Consider the following 17,815-nt stretch of genomic DNA (forward strand, 5'->3'; position numbering starts at 1 on the left):
AAAACAGAGAACAAAAACCCAATAAAAAAAAGAAAGGACAGGTTTTCTTTTTGCAACTCATGGGAGCATGACATTATTCGCAATAGAAGGAACAGATCCTATGGCTCAGGAAAGCAGAAACTTTTTGTTACAGCTGACCTAAATTTCACTGCAGATACTCTGATGGAGAGAGAAAGGATATGTTAGAGTCACATTGATATGTCAATTGGACAAAGACACGTAAGGTGCTTCAAGTGCAAAGTTGAATTTTGAATAGCCTAATAATAACAGTTTCATAAAATATTTATTTTCTCAACTTTTCAACAGAAAAAAAGATAAGTAAATTATTAGAAAAAAACAATTTTGGGTTTGTCATTTGAAAAGATTAGTTACTACAGGAATCCCAATTCATTGCAACTTCATTTGACTTGAAATTGTGGCATTTCTAAGACGCTAATATCTGGGGGCTGTTGCTCACAAATAAAACTGAAGACTGGTATGGTAATGTGCATAAGTAAATAAAGTTATCTTGATTTCTATTCACTTTAACTGAGATTATTATAAAATATATACTTCTACTTATAAAGAACACTTCAGATGAGAACAGGCTTATCATTTTTATTCAAAGCTATGGCAGAATGGTCAGCAAACATTTTGGTGTCATAACGTTGACTTACCTTCTTTCTTTTTTCTTTTTTTCTTCTTTTTTTTTCACAGAAATTTTGGATTAGAGACCTCAATGATAAATTTTCATGTGTTTGGTTCATACATTGTCTTTGACAAATTTCAAGGAACTTTGCATCTCAGACGGACAGTACAGGTAAGCTACAAGAGTCCTCTCATTGACTTGGGTGGGAGGATCTCTGAAGAAAAAATGAGATGAAGGCAGGAGCAAGATGGTAGACAAGTTGCATGTTCCTATTCTCAACTCAAAGCTTAAAGGAAGATTGTGCTTGCCTGAAACACAGTTCCTTCTGAAAGCTGCCACAGGCAGTTTCTGCATCTCCCATAACTGAAGATATACTTAAATAGAACGATTTACCCTTTAGTATTTTCACAGAATTTTCTTGCACTTGGAGTTTTGTGTCACTTTCTTAAATTTATGTTGTTGCACATCTTCAAGATTAAGCTTTTTGTTAAGGTATAGCTCTGTGGTGGGATTTTTGTAAATTTACAAGCTGAAACTGCTTTGGGTTTCAGTTTTTACTTAGGAAAAATAATAGTTTTCTGAAGCAAATGCAAGTATCTAAACTTTCTAAAATACAGAATTTTATGGTTAGCTTACTAAATGTTTATTTTCACTAGCAGCTTTAGACATAGCTTAGAAAATCTTTAGTATTAAATGTGCAAAAACCCCAAATCTGAGCTTTTAAGATGTAAAACACTCATGTTAATGGGAAAAAAAAAAGAAAAAGTCCTGAGCCCATCAACTACAAAATAGATAATTCCTACATGGATATATCAGTGTACTTCAGGATGGAGTATTATTTCATTGGCATATTGTTCCTGGAAGTTACATCTAGTACAGCAACTCTGGTCCAAACCAAGATCCACGGTATATTGCTCTTATGGTATAGCTTATATGTATGGTTAGAAATGAGTTCTACATTGGAGATTTTGCAGCTTAAATAGAAAACAATGAAAGATGGAAGAGCAAAAGAGGGGAAAAGAAAGCTTTTTTATTCATTTATCATGTGGGGAGTTGAAACTTAGACTAAATGACTGGCAAAGCTTCCAGAGAAATGTGTCGATGTCTAGAAATAAGCTCTGTCTCCTGAATGTCAGTTCAATACCTCTCAACAAGATCATTAAGTATGAAGAGTGTGAAGGCAATCCAAAGAAAGACAAGTGATCTAAGGCTACGAAAAATGGTACAATGGGGAAATAATTGGGAAGATATATCATAACAGCAATCCTGTTGCTGAATCTTCAAATAAAGCACATTATACCACTGGAAATACAATTAATTCGTTCACAAAAGAAGGAGAGAGATGAGTACCATCAGGGTAAAGAATGGGATAACAACCTCCCAGTATAAAAAGTAGTTCAATACTAAAGTTATCTGAGTACCTATAATATTTGGTAAAGTGTTCTTTTAACTACATAATGAATCTGAAATATATGCTGGCCTAGATTTTTTAATTACTATTTTTATTATGCTGATCTAAGTCTATATTGTATCAATCAAGTTCAACATTGATACAACAGATAACAGTATCTTGCCTTACAATATTTAATTGGTGGCATTTAAGTAATATATTCCCTAAAATAATACTATGATTTGCATTGTTCTATACACAATAAATCTTAAAGAGCTAGATTTCATTTAAATGTTGTAAGTCTTTTGTCTTTTCATTAAATTAAGATTAATCAATATTGTCATCTTGTATGTAAAGAAGAAATGGAGTCATCAGGTATAATAAAGAGTGAAATATTTTTAATGGACTCATAACCATTAAAAGAACTGTACTGTCAGAGTCATGACATATGTTATTTTCAAAGCAAGAAAACACTAGTAACTGCAGAATTAAAAAATGTAGCTGTAGAATTTAAAAATATCTAATAACTGAGCATTAGAAATAGCACAAATTCTGAACTATTCCATTAAACCAATAGAAAGACATAAAAAATAAATAATTTCAGGTACAATAGCAAGGCAAAACAAATGAACTGCCATTTTTCAGGAAATCCTAGCCGTGCATACATTTTTCTGTCTGTATCTCTGAATAAAATGCATATTATTTTGATGACACTGCAGAGATACGACTAGCCTTATTTCCTTTTCTCTCTCTTATTTCCTATACTCAGCAACTGTGAAAGCAGCTTCAACTCTGAAGTGATGCTGAAAAAGAAAGGAGCAGGTGCAGGGTACCCATGTCTGATCACATAGTCTTTTTTTCTTTCTCCGAGGTAGGACTGTGAGCAAGAGCAGTCAGCTTGCCATATGGCACTTTGTCCCAGGGGAGCAGGAGAGAATTTAGGTCCTGGTTCACCGGCCTCTGAAATTACTGGTAGTCATTTCACTGATCTCGGTAGGTGCATGACTGAACCTCTTAATTATGGTCCATCAGTCAGAGAGGAAAATTAAACGGGCAGGATTTTTGTCTTGGCTAATGGCCAAAATGGACTGTCAGCAATATAAAAACCTAGGCACCTGCTCTCATAGACTATTTTTCAATGTACTATGCCCTGCCTCAGATTACCTCTGTAAGCATCCAATTAAAAGCCTCAGTTAAAAGGTTAGAGGTCTTATTTTGGATGGCAGTATAACACTTCGGTCATAAAATCACAGTGGCATAAACTCCATAGCTGAGGATGCAGGGCTGAAATAGGGTAACAGGTAAAAGCACCAGAGGCGGGAACATGTTTACAGTAGCACACAAATCTTTAAAAGTGTGAACAGCTCAGGCTCCATTTTCCTGTGGATCTGTGCTTCTGTATATAATTTACATGCCTGAATGTAGATCTCCAGCTACCCTTCTGCTTAATATATGTTTAAATTTAGGTTTAAGGACACTGATCTTTCCAAATCTATTGTATTCTTGTCCTAGATATATCTCCTAAGAAGACATGTGTATCTACCCTTGTAAGCGCAAAAGGCAGACAATCACAAGTACTTCAGTAATTTACTTTAAGAACTCCATCTTTTATGATATTTCCTATATTATTTAAACAAATTATTTAGAAATAAACTTTTAGTTATCCTTGATAAAAATACATTTCTGACTAAGTGTGTATGACATTCACCTTGCCGGACAAGAAACTTCAAGATGCTGTGCCCAATTCAGCCTCACTAGAAGGAACAGACAAGAGTAACCCAAAGCCATGAAATTCAGCTGCGCACGCTTTGCCCAGACTCATAACCTTCCTTTTGTCTATAACATGCCAGTACTGGTAAGGCTGGGCTGTCACTGCCTGCTGCCAACATGGTTCTGTGCATAGGAAAAATACTACATATTGTGTGTACTGTGTATGCCTCCATTCACTTCTGGCGATCGCATCTTTTATTTTGCCAACTATTTTAATAGATCATGTCCCTCAGGGAATCTCTATCTCATTGAACGTTCTGCCTGTTTTCTTTCTAAATAGAAAACGTGTCACATATGTCTCAAACACTAAGAAGGATGGTATTTAATCTTGTTACACTCTCTTGATGAGAATAGCCTTCTCAGAAGGATGAAATGGCAAATGAAGAGGAAATGACATAGCTCTCTTCTCCTAGCACTCATTTGTATCTTTCAGTGAATTAATCAGCCTTTTGACAAATCTTTTTGTGTGTAGATGGAACTGCGAAAGCCATATTTATGGCTGTCTATAAATAATAGTAATGTCACTAGCACACTTTTTTCCTGAATTTTTGCCAATGTTCTCTCTTTTGAGTTGAATGTATGCTACTCAGTGTTGGTACTGACATCTTTTTAACTGTGTATGGATTTCAGTAACTATTGTTTTCATGAAAGCTTATTTTCATAATGTAATGGATTTTTTCAGAGGTGATCTGATAAATCTCATCACTTGTATTTATGTGATTTTTATCTGACACATTTTTTACTGTATCTTGCAGGGCTCAATTACAAATATTTAAAATTTTCAAATTACAATCATATTATTTTCCCAGGGAATATAATTTTATAAGATATAGAATAGAACACTTCAATTTTATGAACTTTTTGTCAAAAATACTGATTTTTTTCAAAAATTAGTTTAGGATCTTATGTCTCTTTCAAAGTTAACAAAACTCATCTTCAAAGGACTTTTTTTTTCCCCCTAGAAGTAACTTTAAAATTTACTCTGGATACTTAAGTGCTTTTAAAACATGTTTATTTTTATTTAATTAATGGATCTTCTACAAACTAATAATGAACGTATATGCAATCTTTTGTCAAAGTCAATCTCTAAGTTAGACATCAATTAATATTCAGTATAGCTTGAATATTAATAGTATAGCTATTTTCAAATTTCAAATTTGCATGGTTTGAGTAACAGTTGCTTAGGGTGCAATAATGTGTAGCCAGAAATATCCATATGCAAATGGTCCAAAGCCTCGCAAGTCACAAACAAAACAGTTAAAAAAAAAAAAAAAAAACAACAAACGGATAGGGTGGTTATCATACTTAATTTTAACATTTTTCTCTATTCTCTCATAGATATATTTTGATCACTGGAAAGGTCTCTGAATGTACTTTGCATATAAGAAGATGGAATCCAATTCACAAGATAGCTCTTAAAATTTTAGAAATTATTCTGTGGAATTGGCTGTTTCTCCATTAACAGAGGGAGGCCAGAGAACAAGTTTTCCTAGACCTCTATCAGAGACAATCCTGGCTAAAAAGGTAAGATTACACTTAATTATGTATTCCAAATGACTAGCAGCATATACTAAAACAAAAACTGGTATGTACCATACACAATATGTCACGAGGAGGTGTTTATATATGTACATATATTTGTTTACATGGGAGGGTTTGTGATGTTATTTGGTGCGGCTCAGTACATAGAGCCAACATATATATTAGCATGTTCTGCAGTGCAATAGGAGTGAATCTGCAGAGAGAAATGATTGTTGCCAAAGACCTAGTGTCAACACTGTACAGGTTTTGAGGGCTCATTTATGATGAACTCTAATCTTGTCACATGGACTGGACCATATTTGATCTGAACTAAAACTCTAATGCAGACACTTGTAGATCACACCAGATGACAGCCTCACATCTACTACTGACCTCCTGGGTGACCTTATCGGAGTCATTTTATACCCTTATGCTTCCTTTTTTCTCTCTAAAATAGAGGTAAGAATATAAGTAGGGGGAGTATTACCAGTATTACAAGACCTCTGATGGTAATCATAGCTGAAGAGTGGAATGGTAGTATTATCTATGTGTAGGAGAAAAAACTGCAAATCAGCAACAGAGTTTTCCTCATCTCTAGTTTACTTTTTCAGTGGTAATACAGGTGGAAGTATGTTAGTAATTAATCTGGCAAATCTAACTGTTGTTGAAAGCCATTCCATGTGGGAGAAGAGTGCCTTAATCATTGTCTCTATCCTTGCTATTCATCCTTATGAAAATAAGTTAAAGGTTTTCACTATTTAATAAAGAGGAAAAAAACCAACCAGACAGATGAAGAGCAGGACTGCAGACTTTATCAGGAGAAGATTCTGCCTGGATCCCTTGACCAGGCAACTGGTTCCTCCCTCCTCTGCTTGGAGAGAAGGATCTTATTCTCTACATAATCTTATTCAAATGAGTGGGAAAACTCACGGCTTTGGTCCATGATAATAAGGGTTGCAGAATCACAGGCTTTGGAAGATCAGAGCCTTTTTTTCTTAAATGTGTTGGTTCCTCAGAGGTGCTGCCATAGAGCTCATGCATCATGGAAGGAACAAGGAGAGGTAGGATGCCAGTGAGCAACTCTTCCTGCTGATACCACTTTTTGGTGTCATACAGCCAGTCATGAGTGATCCCATGACAACGGCAAGAAGCATGTAAAGGCCAGGTCCCTTTATGACTCATAGTTTAAATTAGGTAATAGTCAAGTTAACCACAGCAGCCTCTTGTTTAGAAAAGACATCAGCCTTAATTCCGCTTCAGTTTTTGCTTTTTTTGGAGCTGTGCCTGTGCATGCATATGTGATGCCTGCTGCTTTGTTCCTTCTGTAACTTGCTGCAGATTAGTATGGACAATCTGCATTCAGTTGGTCTGTTCAACTTTCAAATCATGGTAACAGACAGCCATCTTTTTGTGTCACATCGACAAAAACACTGATTTTCAGTTTATTGGCATTCTGCATGTTTAAGGGAAATATATAAACCTGACAATTTCCTTTTCCATATGTTTGCACAAGCAAACCAGGCAAAATAATCACTTGAGATAAGCTTCAGGAAAATTTTGAACTAGGAAATGGGCTGAGTGCTTTAGAAACATAAGCATTCATCAGAAACCCCTTCCTGGAGATGCAAACTCCAAAATTTTTTTCTGATTTTAAATGCATCTACAGAAACTGGAGAAACTTTAATGAATTGATAGCATTTCTATGTTGATTGACAACAGGATCCTTGCAGAATAATTTGCTGTACAGTCAATGTTAAATGGTTGACCTTTTTCGAGTCTACAACTGCTTCACAAAATTTATGCAAAAACCCCAAAGAGTTCTTGCCAGGGGTAGCAGAGAATTTGCCTAGTAAGCCTGCTTTGCACATATTAAATTTGAATGTTTGGGAAATCCTGTTAAAAACCTTGAAAACACTGAGTTCAAAGCTTTTTAACTGTTCACTTACCTCCAGGGGAAAGTATCTACCCTTATGCACAGAGAAAAAAAAAAAGTAAAAAAAAAAAAAAACAACACAGAAACATTTCATGTCTTTTACATAGGGCTGTTTTAGCTATGTTTCTAGATCTGAAGCTTAGCAGTGTACATTTCTGACAACGTAAACATTCTGCAAGATGTATCACAATTAACTTGAAATATAGGCTAATTATAGTTGAAAAGAAAATTATTCTCTAATTATCATTGTAATCTCGTTACAAAATGCCTGCATATAACCTAATCAATGAAAATAATAACAGATGTTTTTAAATTTTGTGTTTGAACATCTGTGCCTATATTTGTAAGCAGGTAATGCAGCCTATATATATAAATATATGCGTTTGCTAATAGATATAGAAACAGTGAAGAATGACTATAAAATATGAATTGAAACTGTCAGATGCTTATGTAGTAACATTGTTATGTGTTTGTCAGTTACAAAACCAAAAACTTTAAACAAAAAGGAAATTCAAATCACTGTGCTCCTGCCTCTATATCTATAAGATTATTATATTTCATTTAGTGAAATTAACATCTGTACATAGCTCAACCCAACAAATGCAAATCTTTGCTTCAACAGCATCAGAAGTCCTTACACAGGATTTTTTTAAATTTTTTTTTAATAGTTCAATTTCAAATGGGATAGAGAAAATTTGCCCCGCATTTGGTCTCATGACCAAGATGTAAGAGATTAAAGTGCATAATTTTTGATATTGTAATTAAACATAAAAAGTTGTTTAGAAATGATTAAAGTAGAATTTAATGCTCCCTGGTAAGTCTAAGAGATACTATTATACCTGATTTCTCTCTTGAGATGTAAAGAACAGAGAAATTAAGGTTAACACCATCAAACAGTTGTGGGCAGCCAACTTGAAACTATTTTGATATGCTAATAGAACTGTATATTAGGGTTATTTGCAATCATTAATCTTCAGCATTTTCCAGTCCTATGCCTCCAGGCTGACCATGCAGCACATGATCATGTATTGATGTCCATTTGAGTATTTGAATTCTGATGAGCCACGAGTTTCTGAAGCAAATCTCCCACTTTGCTATACTTTCTGTGCATTAGGTCATTTTGCAGTGGTCTCAGGAAACATGAACTGGATCCCTCTTGATTACCCTGAATTGGAAGATGTGCCATGAGAGTGCCACTGCTGTGCTCCAGCTGCAGAAGTTTTCAGTCCCTGGGACCAGATTACACCGACTGTGAAGTAATACTCCTGAACCACACACAGAATACATGTTGTGTCATGAGCACCAAATACCTGCCAGGCCTATAGGCATGTTTCTTATAATATGCAGTGCCTGTGCTGGCAGCAGAAATGAGCCCTCCAGTAACACAAGCAGTGGAATCTAGAGAGCTGATCAAATGACAGTGTTTAAATTAAGGTGGGAGGAACAGGTTTTCTATGTTGTACTCATTTTGGTTCCTGGAATTTGCTTAATATCAAGCAGGACTGCTAGTTCCCTTGTCAAAACTGAAATTGTAAGCACATTTTTCCTCTTCTTGTAGTCCCCTACCATATTTGCTACTCAAATCCCAACTTCTTTAATAAGTAATAGAGGAGGCCTACTTAGAAATAATTCCTTTGCTATGAAATTGTGATTTCTTTTTAGAACACTATCTTGTTCTGTGAAGGAATCAAGATTGGGGGGGGGGGGAGAAGAAAAAAAAAGAATGAAAAGTTTTGTCTCACTTTGCTTTAGTCATGTAAAAATTGAACATCTACTCCAGTCTAATTGTCTAAAGAGAGGTAAGTATTTCATAAAGGCAAATAATCCCATCTCTATATCTTTTTGAAGTGACTATAGAAAGAACCTACATGTCTAGCTTAGACTAGAAACCTGAATTTTAGATGGCTGAATTTACGAGAAATAAATTCCAGTCCATGTTATCCTGTTATTAAAAAATGGTTGGAAATGCACAGAGCAAAGAATTAATTATACATGGTAAGCCTTGATTTAAGTGTTTCAAATTACTGAATATTTTATCTTGTTACATTAATATATTCTCAATTATGAAAAAATAATACTGCAAAAATTATTATATAGTATACTAATGTAAATATTATGTTCAAATACATACATAAATTCTTTTTTAAATCTGAATTTTAACGAATGTACCAAAGACGTTTGCTTGCTTTGGGAGGGATTTTACTTTTTTCCCCTCTAGACTATAAATGAGAAATATTTAGCTCAACAAACAGTTAACATTTCATCAAAGATGCCAGGATTTTTTATATCCTCACAAACAACTGTCAAACATAAAAAGTTATTATGTAATTTTGATTTGTAGATCTGTAAATGCTATTGTCAATGCATAATAGCTGCTTTATAAGAAATGTCAAAAAATAAGCAACCAGCTAAATCAAAGTATTTTCCATCTCCACAGTCTTCATCCCAGCTCCTGAAACCTGCTTTAAAAAAAAATTGAGAAGTGTTCTGATCTATTTTGTCAGATAGGTTGTCCCACATTTCAAAAAACAGAGAAATCCTGTTAACATGGACTACATCTCCAGCCGTGCTAAAAGGCACTTTGAAGACATATTACTCAGTGGACAAGCCAATATGAAAGAAGCACCCCATCAAAGGTGTTTTAGCTTCTTTTCTCACTTTAAAAAAAAAAAAAGGTGATCGGTCCAATTATTGACCACCTAGAGCATTCTTCAGAAGGAAGTATTCTAATGTAGTAAGCAAGTCTGATGCTCAATAAGAATTGCCATCAGCATGCACCAGGTCAGCAGGTGAAATTAATGTATATGTTACCAAGTTAATCATAGATTCAGACCAGTTAAAAAGAAATGTTTTACCACAAATCTCTTCCTTGGGACTTTAAATATAGACTATATTTTATTAATACATACAAATACATATTTGTATACACTGTAATTAGTCATATAAACTGCCCAGCCATTTTTCTTAGTTTGAATGCTCCTGCTTATACATACATAGAAACTGGCTGTCTGAAATCTGTAATGGAAAAGTGCACTTTCAACATATAAACCAAAGACTAACACAGCCAGATGTATGCTCCTTCTAAACACCTGCATATGGGATGCCCCATGAAGATTGTATTTGTGAAAGGCATTTCTGATATATCACAACAGCTCGTTTACATCTTGTAAGAGTATTGCTTGGTTTTGACTTGAGATTTATTTTGTATTTTCAAAGCAGAAAGAATACTACAGTACACAGCAATGTCGAATTAGATGTAGGCAATGGGATAATTTGCCAAGTAATTTGTCCACACCAATCCATAGGTAATGAAAGTTAAAAACATAAAAGAACATTCATTCATTGCTTGTTTATGTGGAAACAAAAAAAGCAATTCTACATGAAATAAATCACCGCAAATCTAGGAAGAAATTAGTATGCTCAGTCAGGAATTCCCTTCTGGCATTTAGCTGGCGTGGCTGACTATATGCAAACTCAAGCTTTTCCAGCTTACCAGTACCCTTCAGTACCCTTCAGTTAAAGTTGGTGTATTCATTGATTACCTAAAAACATTTATTCTCTTTGATTCTTACATATTCCACCTATGGACCACTCTCTGCAGAGTAGTATTTCTTAAAATCCATTGTGAATTTCTTCCATTTAAAGCAATGTGCTTTACCTAAAAACAATGATGTCCTTTATCTGGTACCATAGGATACAACAGATCACCTAATTCAATATTGTACTAACCTTATCTAAAATAAATATTTCCGCCTTTCCAATCTGAAACTCCTCTTTGCATCTAAAATAGATTGTGTTTGTGCCATCTTTTTAGAAAAATCAGTTTCTATGGACTGGAAGTTATGTCAGGAACTGTTCACTCTTTAAAGAAAGATACAACTAATTCGGAGACAATAAAGATAAAACATTTAGAAAGATCACTTGAATTTTGTTTCTATAGCTACATCTATACAAGTACACTAAATGCCTGGCACTGAGACCAGCTGGCATGGCACAGCTTGTGCCCAGGCTAGCAATTTACTCTGCCTTAAAATCCCATGCTTACATCCCCACTGCAAGCTACGTATCCTACGGGCATTTCTATGCATCCACCCATAAGACTTGGCAGCATGTTATGCAATACACCCCACCTCTCTGTCTCACAGCGCACATATGGCACGCTTAGGGGATTTAAAGGGGCCCTACGCCTACATTCTCAGGTAAGGAGTTTCTGTTGAATGGTCCCTCACCCTGCTTGTGGCATGCAGGGACACCAGACATCAGATTATGGGTGCTCTCTTCCTTCTCCATCTCCCTCCCATAGTCCCATAGTTCTATATCCCTTGCAAACACTGAAAACAAGCTTAATGCCCACCAGAGCTCTCCCAGGGATTGACTTCTTTATCCAATCTGATTGCAGTGGAATCATGGAGAAGTACTCTTGTGGCAAAGAAAGCCAAGAGCCTCCTGGCCTGCATTAAGAAAAGCATTTTCAACAGGTTGAGGGAGGTTATTCTTCCCCTCATGGGAGGGAGGGAGGTGATCCTTCTGCCTGGTGAGGCCATATTTGGAGTGCTGGGTCCAGGTCCAGGGTCCCCAGCACAAGAGGGATATGGACATCTCTCCTGGTTTCGGCTGGGATAGAGTTAATTTTCTTCTTAGTAGCTGGTACAGTGCTGTGTTTTGGATTTAGTGTGAGAATACTGTTGATAACACACTGATGTTTTAGTTGTTGCTAAGTAACACTTACCTTAAGTTAAGGATTTTTACAGTTTCTGCATGCTCTGCCAGCAAGCAGGTGTACAAGAAGCTGGGAGGGAGCATAGCAACATCCTAGAGCAGCTCCACTAAGATGATTGAGGGCTTGGAGCAATAGCCAAGTGAGGAGAGGCTGAAAGAGCTGGGAGTGTTCATCCTGATGAAGAGAAGGCTCAGGGGCATCCTATCAGTCTGCATAAACACCTGATGAGGGGCAGTAAAGAAGTTGTAGCCAGGCTCTTCTGACAGGTGACAGGACAAGGGGCAGTGGAGACAAATTGAAATAGATTAAATTGCATTTAAACATCAGAACATTTTTACTGTGAGAGTGGTCGAAGAGTGGAATGAGTTACCCCAAGAGATTGTGGAGTCTCTGTCCTTTGAAGTCCGACAGGACAGGGCCTTGAGCAACCTGCAGTAGCTGACCCTGCTCTGAGCAGAGGGGGTTGGACTAGACGATTTGCAGAAGTCCCTTCCCACCTAGAGCAATTCTGTGATTCTGCGTTTCCAAGCGCAGAAATTACTCTGTAGGGCACTCCCTGGTGTCTCACCCTGCAGCCAGCTCTCCAGAAAGATTTCTGAGGGTTGGCAAGCATGTGATGGTCCCAAAGGGGAAATCTGAAATCCCCAAACCCAGAAGATAGGCAACGAGGGACACAGGGCTAAAGAGCTGGTACAGCTAGACATAAAAGCAAATATGCTGAGCTATGCCAGCATGTTGACAGTGATCTCTAGCTAAAATGCATGTCATTTTTACTTAGAAAAATTAAAAATCTGTTTCTCTGCAGTAATTTTTGAGTGGTTTTTTTTTCCCTGCCGTGTCATTTTGTTGTTGGTAATGTGATAAACCTAGCCAAAGCAAAATCTGCACCCCCAGCACACTCTTGGCCAATGTCCCTGCAGGCTAAAGTGAGGGTGACCATCAAACATGAGCACAGCAAACAGAAGCAGCTCACAGATGCAATAGTTTGCACTCCGATTTGTGCAGAAGGGCATGTGTAAGGGAACCAGCAACTATTGAGAACAGCATGGGACTGCTCAACATGTGACCATGTGCCACAGGGCACGCAACCCAAGCCCCAACAAAAGCAGCTACTGCAGCACATCAGAGACTTCCTCTCAGGCAAAGCTTGTGCTGCAGGGAGTCCAGGGGTCTCCCACTCAGCCTGAAGCAAGTGAAGATGGTGCCCATGTCTGCATCTGTGCTCTGGCTGAGAACCTGTGTCACCTGGTAAAGAAGCTGTGGGAGGAGGTGAGCAGACTGTGCAGCATGAGGAAAAATGAAAAAGAGATTGACAGGATCCTTACAGAGATCCTGCAGAGACAAGAGGCCAAGCCCCCGGGTGCACAGAAGGAGGAACAGCCAGAGACTGTGCTCATTCAGGTGGCAAATGGAGACTCTTGCAATGGTGAACGCTGGGAGTGTGTGACTTCTGGCAGCAAGAGGACAGCTTCTTCTCTACCCAAACTTGCAACTGCAGAATAGATTTAGTGCCTTGGTATCACACATGGAAGATAAAGCTCTTCCTGGGTAGGCACCGCAGTGGGCCAAGACTGAATTATGCATCTGCATGAGGAGGAAGCTGTGGGTGGTAGTTATGGGAGATTCCTGACTGGGAAATGGAAGTCCCCATCTGCCAACCTGACCTGCTGCCTGGGGGCGCATTGCTGCTTGCCAGGGTCTTGGATCAGGAATGCTGTGGAGAGACCATAGACACTGTTCCAGCTCTTGGACAAAGCCTCCTTGCTGCTCATCTGTATGAACACCAATGATACTTCTGCAGCGACCTCAAGCATATCAGCAGTGACTATTTGGCTCTGGATGCAAGGGTCAAGGGCATTGGAGTCCAGTTAGAGCTCTTTGATGATCGATGACTACTAGGAATAGATGGACTGTGCCTGACCAAATACAGCAAAAGCATCTCTGCCAACAGGTTGGTGAAGCTGGTGAGAAGAGCTTTAAACTGGGAATAATGGAGGGAGATAAAAACACACAGTTAAGTGAGGAAATGGTTGATGAGGGTGGAAAGCAAAGGGTGCACAAAGACAATTGCAAAAGACCTCAGGAAGAGCAAATTGTCACAAAAGGACACCAGTCTCAAATGTACATGCCCAAATGCACACTGCCTGAGAAACAAACAGGAGTAACTAGAGCAACTCATATGGTCACATACTATAATGCTGTTGGAATAGCTAAGATATGGTGGAACAGCTCACATGGCTGGAGTGCTACAATGGATGAATACCGGTTCTTCAGGAAAGACAGGTAGGGAAGATGAGGGTCAGGGAGTTGCCCTCTATCTGTACAAGCAGGTCAAATGTACAGAGTTGGTGTATGGGATGGATGACAGGCAGGTTGAAAGCTTTTTGGTCAGGATCAGACAAGAGGTCAATAGGCGTGACAGCATGGTCGGAATTTGTTACAGACCACCCAATCAAGATGAGGAGTTGTTGTCTAAGGTACCAAAAGCAATTAGAATTTCTTTCACTCAGGCTAATTTTTTAGTAATATCTTTTAGCCATGAGGTGAAATATGGCAATACCAGTTACTTTCAATTTCAGATACTTCAGCTGCACCTAAACTGAAATGAATGTATACTCCTCTTTGCCTTTCAGCCCTCAGTTCCAGTTTGTTCAGAAACGAGAACCTGTTGTGAGCACTCAGATTCCCAGTCTGCTGGAATATTTGGGTTTCTTTCCTGAAGAAATCAGAGATGGTTCAATTGATGCGTACCTGGAACTGGGAAGTGTCTTAGGTCCCACTCTGTATACGCAGCTTTGGTGAACCAGCATTTCCATTCATCACTTAATTTTAGATGTGGTAAAGATCAAGACATTTATATTTAGGGATCTACATACAGCTGCTGACATGTAAGGCAGGAATCTGATCTCCCATTACCATGGACGGTGATCTAGTTACAGTGACTGAAAACTAAAGAGCACCTCAGCTGATGAGGTACTCTCACTCAGAGGAGTGAGACTGAGTTACTTATCTCAGAACACAAAAGGTTTCCATATCTGGCATATACTGTCAGTTTCTGCTCCAGAAGAGCATGCATCTTCTTTAAGATCTGTGGCATATGTGCCATCTCAGTGTAGATATCTCATGTACTGTAGGATCTGACAATTGGCACTAGATATGTACACTTGGCAGCTGAATTGAGGCTTAGATTTCCACTAATTATAATGGGAGATTTAATACCTGTGTATAGACACACAGATTTAGGGATCTTAATTTGGAGTTGATTCTTATCCTACCTATCAGGCTTCAATTTAGTTACCCACCCATAAGCTACCAGTATTTGAAATGCCCCACAGTATTTAGTGTTGTCTCCAGCTAGATCTCTAGAATGGGACAGGTTTCACTCACATGCCATTCATGTACATATATATCCAAACTATCCCAAGGGATTCTGCTAGCCTCACAGCATTGAGATTTCTCAGATATGCTAGATACCTCTAATGGCATTAAGCACCTGCATATGGGCAAGTGAGTTGAGCCCTTATAATGTAGATATCTACATCTCAAAGAATCAGCTCCCATGGATTCATTTTGCTAAAAATATACTTGGTTTTTTTTATTACTTTAGATGTCCTAGAATACCAAGACATCTGCATAGGACTGCAGATTGGACAGAAGACTTATGGGAGACACACTCATCTGGAGTGGGAGAGCTGGAGACCAGGCAGGATGTTCCACCAAGTTTGAAATTATTCTAGAGACTGATGTTTATGCAACTGAATCCTACCTCCATGTTTACTGAGAGTATGTAGGTTTAGGCACCCTAGATAGACAGGTTTGTTCTGTGCCAGACACAAAAGTGTTTAGCTTATTCAACTTATCATACAGGGAGCTTACTTTAGCAGAATGAGTTTACTAGATACTGAAAATATAAGTGCAAATTAGGTTTTGAAGTGAGACAGACTGCAGACTACCATGGTTCCTAAACTGGATCATATAATCTGTAGATTACAAATGTGTTTTGTCAAAGGTAGAAATTAATCTGATTCCATGTTTATAAGTGGAAGCAGGTCCTAGTCAAATATGAAAGGTGAAAAGGGATGAAAACTAATGTTTTGGACTGTGAAGTATCTCTTACACTTTGTTGCAAAATCTATAATATTTTTCTTCTTCTGGATTCCAGCACTCCTATCCTAGCGTTTAATCTGTTAATTTTAATAAAGTTATTTTAGTACTGTTTTCAGATCCCTTAGACATAATCAAAATTTGTTAGGATATTTTTTACTATGCTTCTGGTTAAGATATTTAAAATATTAAGATATAGTGCATCAACTGCTTTTGTTGTTTGTCATGATTATGGATAGTATCTTTATTAACAATTGTCAATAAAACATAACTCAAAGTATCCTAAATTCAGATGTGGAAGTTTTTAGTGACTGATTTTTACTGCATGCTGCTGAACACTTAAACAAGATTGTTGTAGGAATGTGATTAATATCTAGATTCTTCAGAATACTACTGTTGAAGCTTTTAAATATTAAAAAGGCACTATTTTATCTTGTAGACAATTTAGTATAAGTCTTTTTATGAAGCACACAGCCATTTGCAAACACTACAGACTATGAAACAGTTTTTTAGGTGTAAAAAATATATGTATCCCTCAAGAAAAGGAACTAAATGGATAGCTTTTGACACAGTTTATGACAAATGTGGATATGCCTTTGGCATTATTATGCAAGAAAAAGAAATGAAAGTACAGGTTAATTATGACAAAACTATGCTTTCTAAGGAACGAAAATACAGATTCACAATGAGAATGTTAGCATAATCAACATGTCTCAAGTTCGTAACAATGAAACTGAAGCTAGTTCTCTAGGCTGTGGGTTTTAATGAAGTGTGGATTAAATTATGGTTCCATAATTCTAATATTCACTTCTCCTTTCTGATGAAAAGCTTCAGTTAAAATAACTCTAGTCATTGTCATTTTAGAAAAGTAAAAGATTATGCTTCAACTGAAATAATTATAAAAGAGACTTAGATACATTAATATATCTCTTTCTTATCCTCAAATGTAACTGATGACTAAATTAAAATTCTAGAGTATTTTGGACAGTATGAAGTGGTTTTCCAAACTAATTTTTCTGCATATAAATTCAAATTTTACTAAAGAAATTTCCTTTAATTGTCTCTATAATGAGGCAATGGGAAGACACGTGCTCTTCCAGAGTGAGACTGAGCTCTTAGATAGGATGAGTTGCTTGATCCAAGTGCCTATCGTATTTCCTTAAATTTATTGGGAGCTCAGAGTGATTAGAATTAGCATCTCAGTTTAATTCATACAGTTAAAATGAAACCTTTTAGGGCACTGTGCACTACAAAATTGAAAGTCTGAGGCAGAAACTATGTACTATATCATTAGCAGCTTCCAATAACATTAATATTACTTATTCCTAGCATTTTGGACCTTGCCAGAAATAGGAATTGTCATGTGATTCATTCCACTTCACAGTGCAATCACCCAAAGAGTATGATTTTCTTGGAATTTTTTACCTACTCATATTAAGCAAAGTGTTTTTCTAATTTTGAAAATGACTAAGAACTAAACCTAAATCGGAACTGGTTCTCTGGAACATAAATTTTTCTTCCATCTTCCAGATAGTCATAATCAAGATTCCACTTTGGTCCTATGAATTAAAAAAACACTTTTCATTTTCTCTCTCACTCTTCTAAATTAGCCATTTAATGGTGTAATTCTTCCAACTTAACTTTAGCCATTAAAAAGTTACAGTCCAACTTAGCCATCTAGGTAATGATCTTGGTGCAGCTGCACAATGTCAGGTTATATATCCAGCCAAGTATCACATCTCTAACATT

This window comes from Gymnogyps californianus, chromosome 1 (genome assembly GCF_018139145.2).
Source record: "Gymnogyps californianus isolate 813 chromosome 1, ASM1813914v2, whole genome shotgun sequence".
Lineage (NCBI taxonomy): Eukaryota > Metazoa > Chordata > Aves > Accipitriformes > Cathartidae > Gymnogyps > Gymnogyps californianus.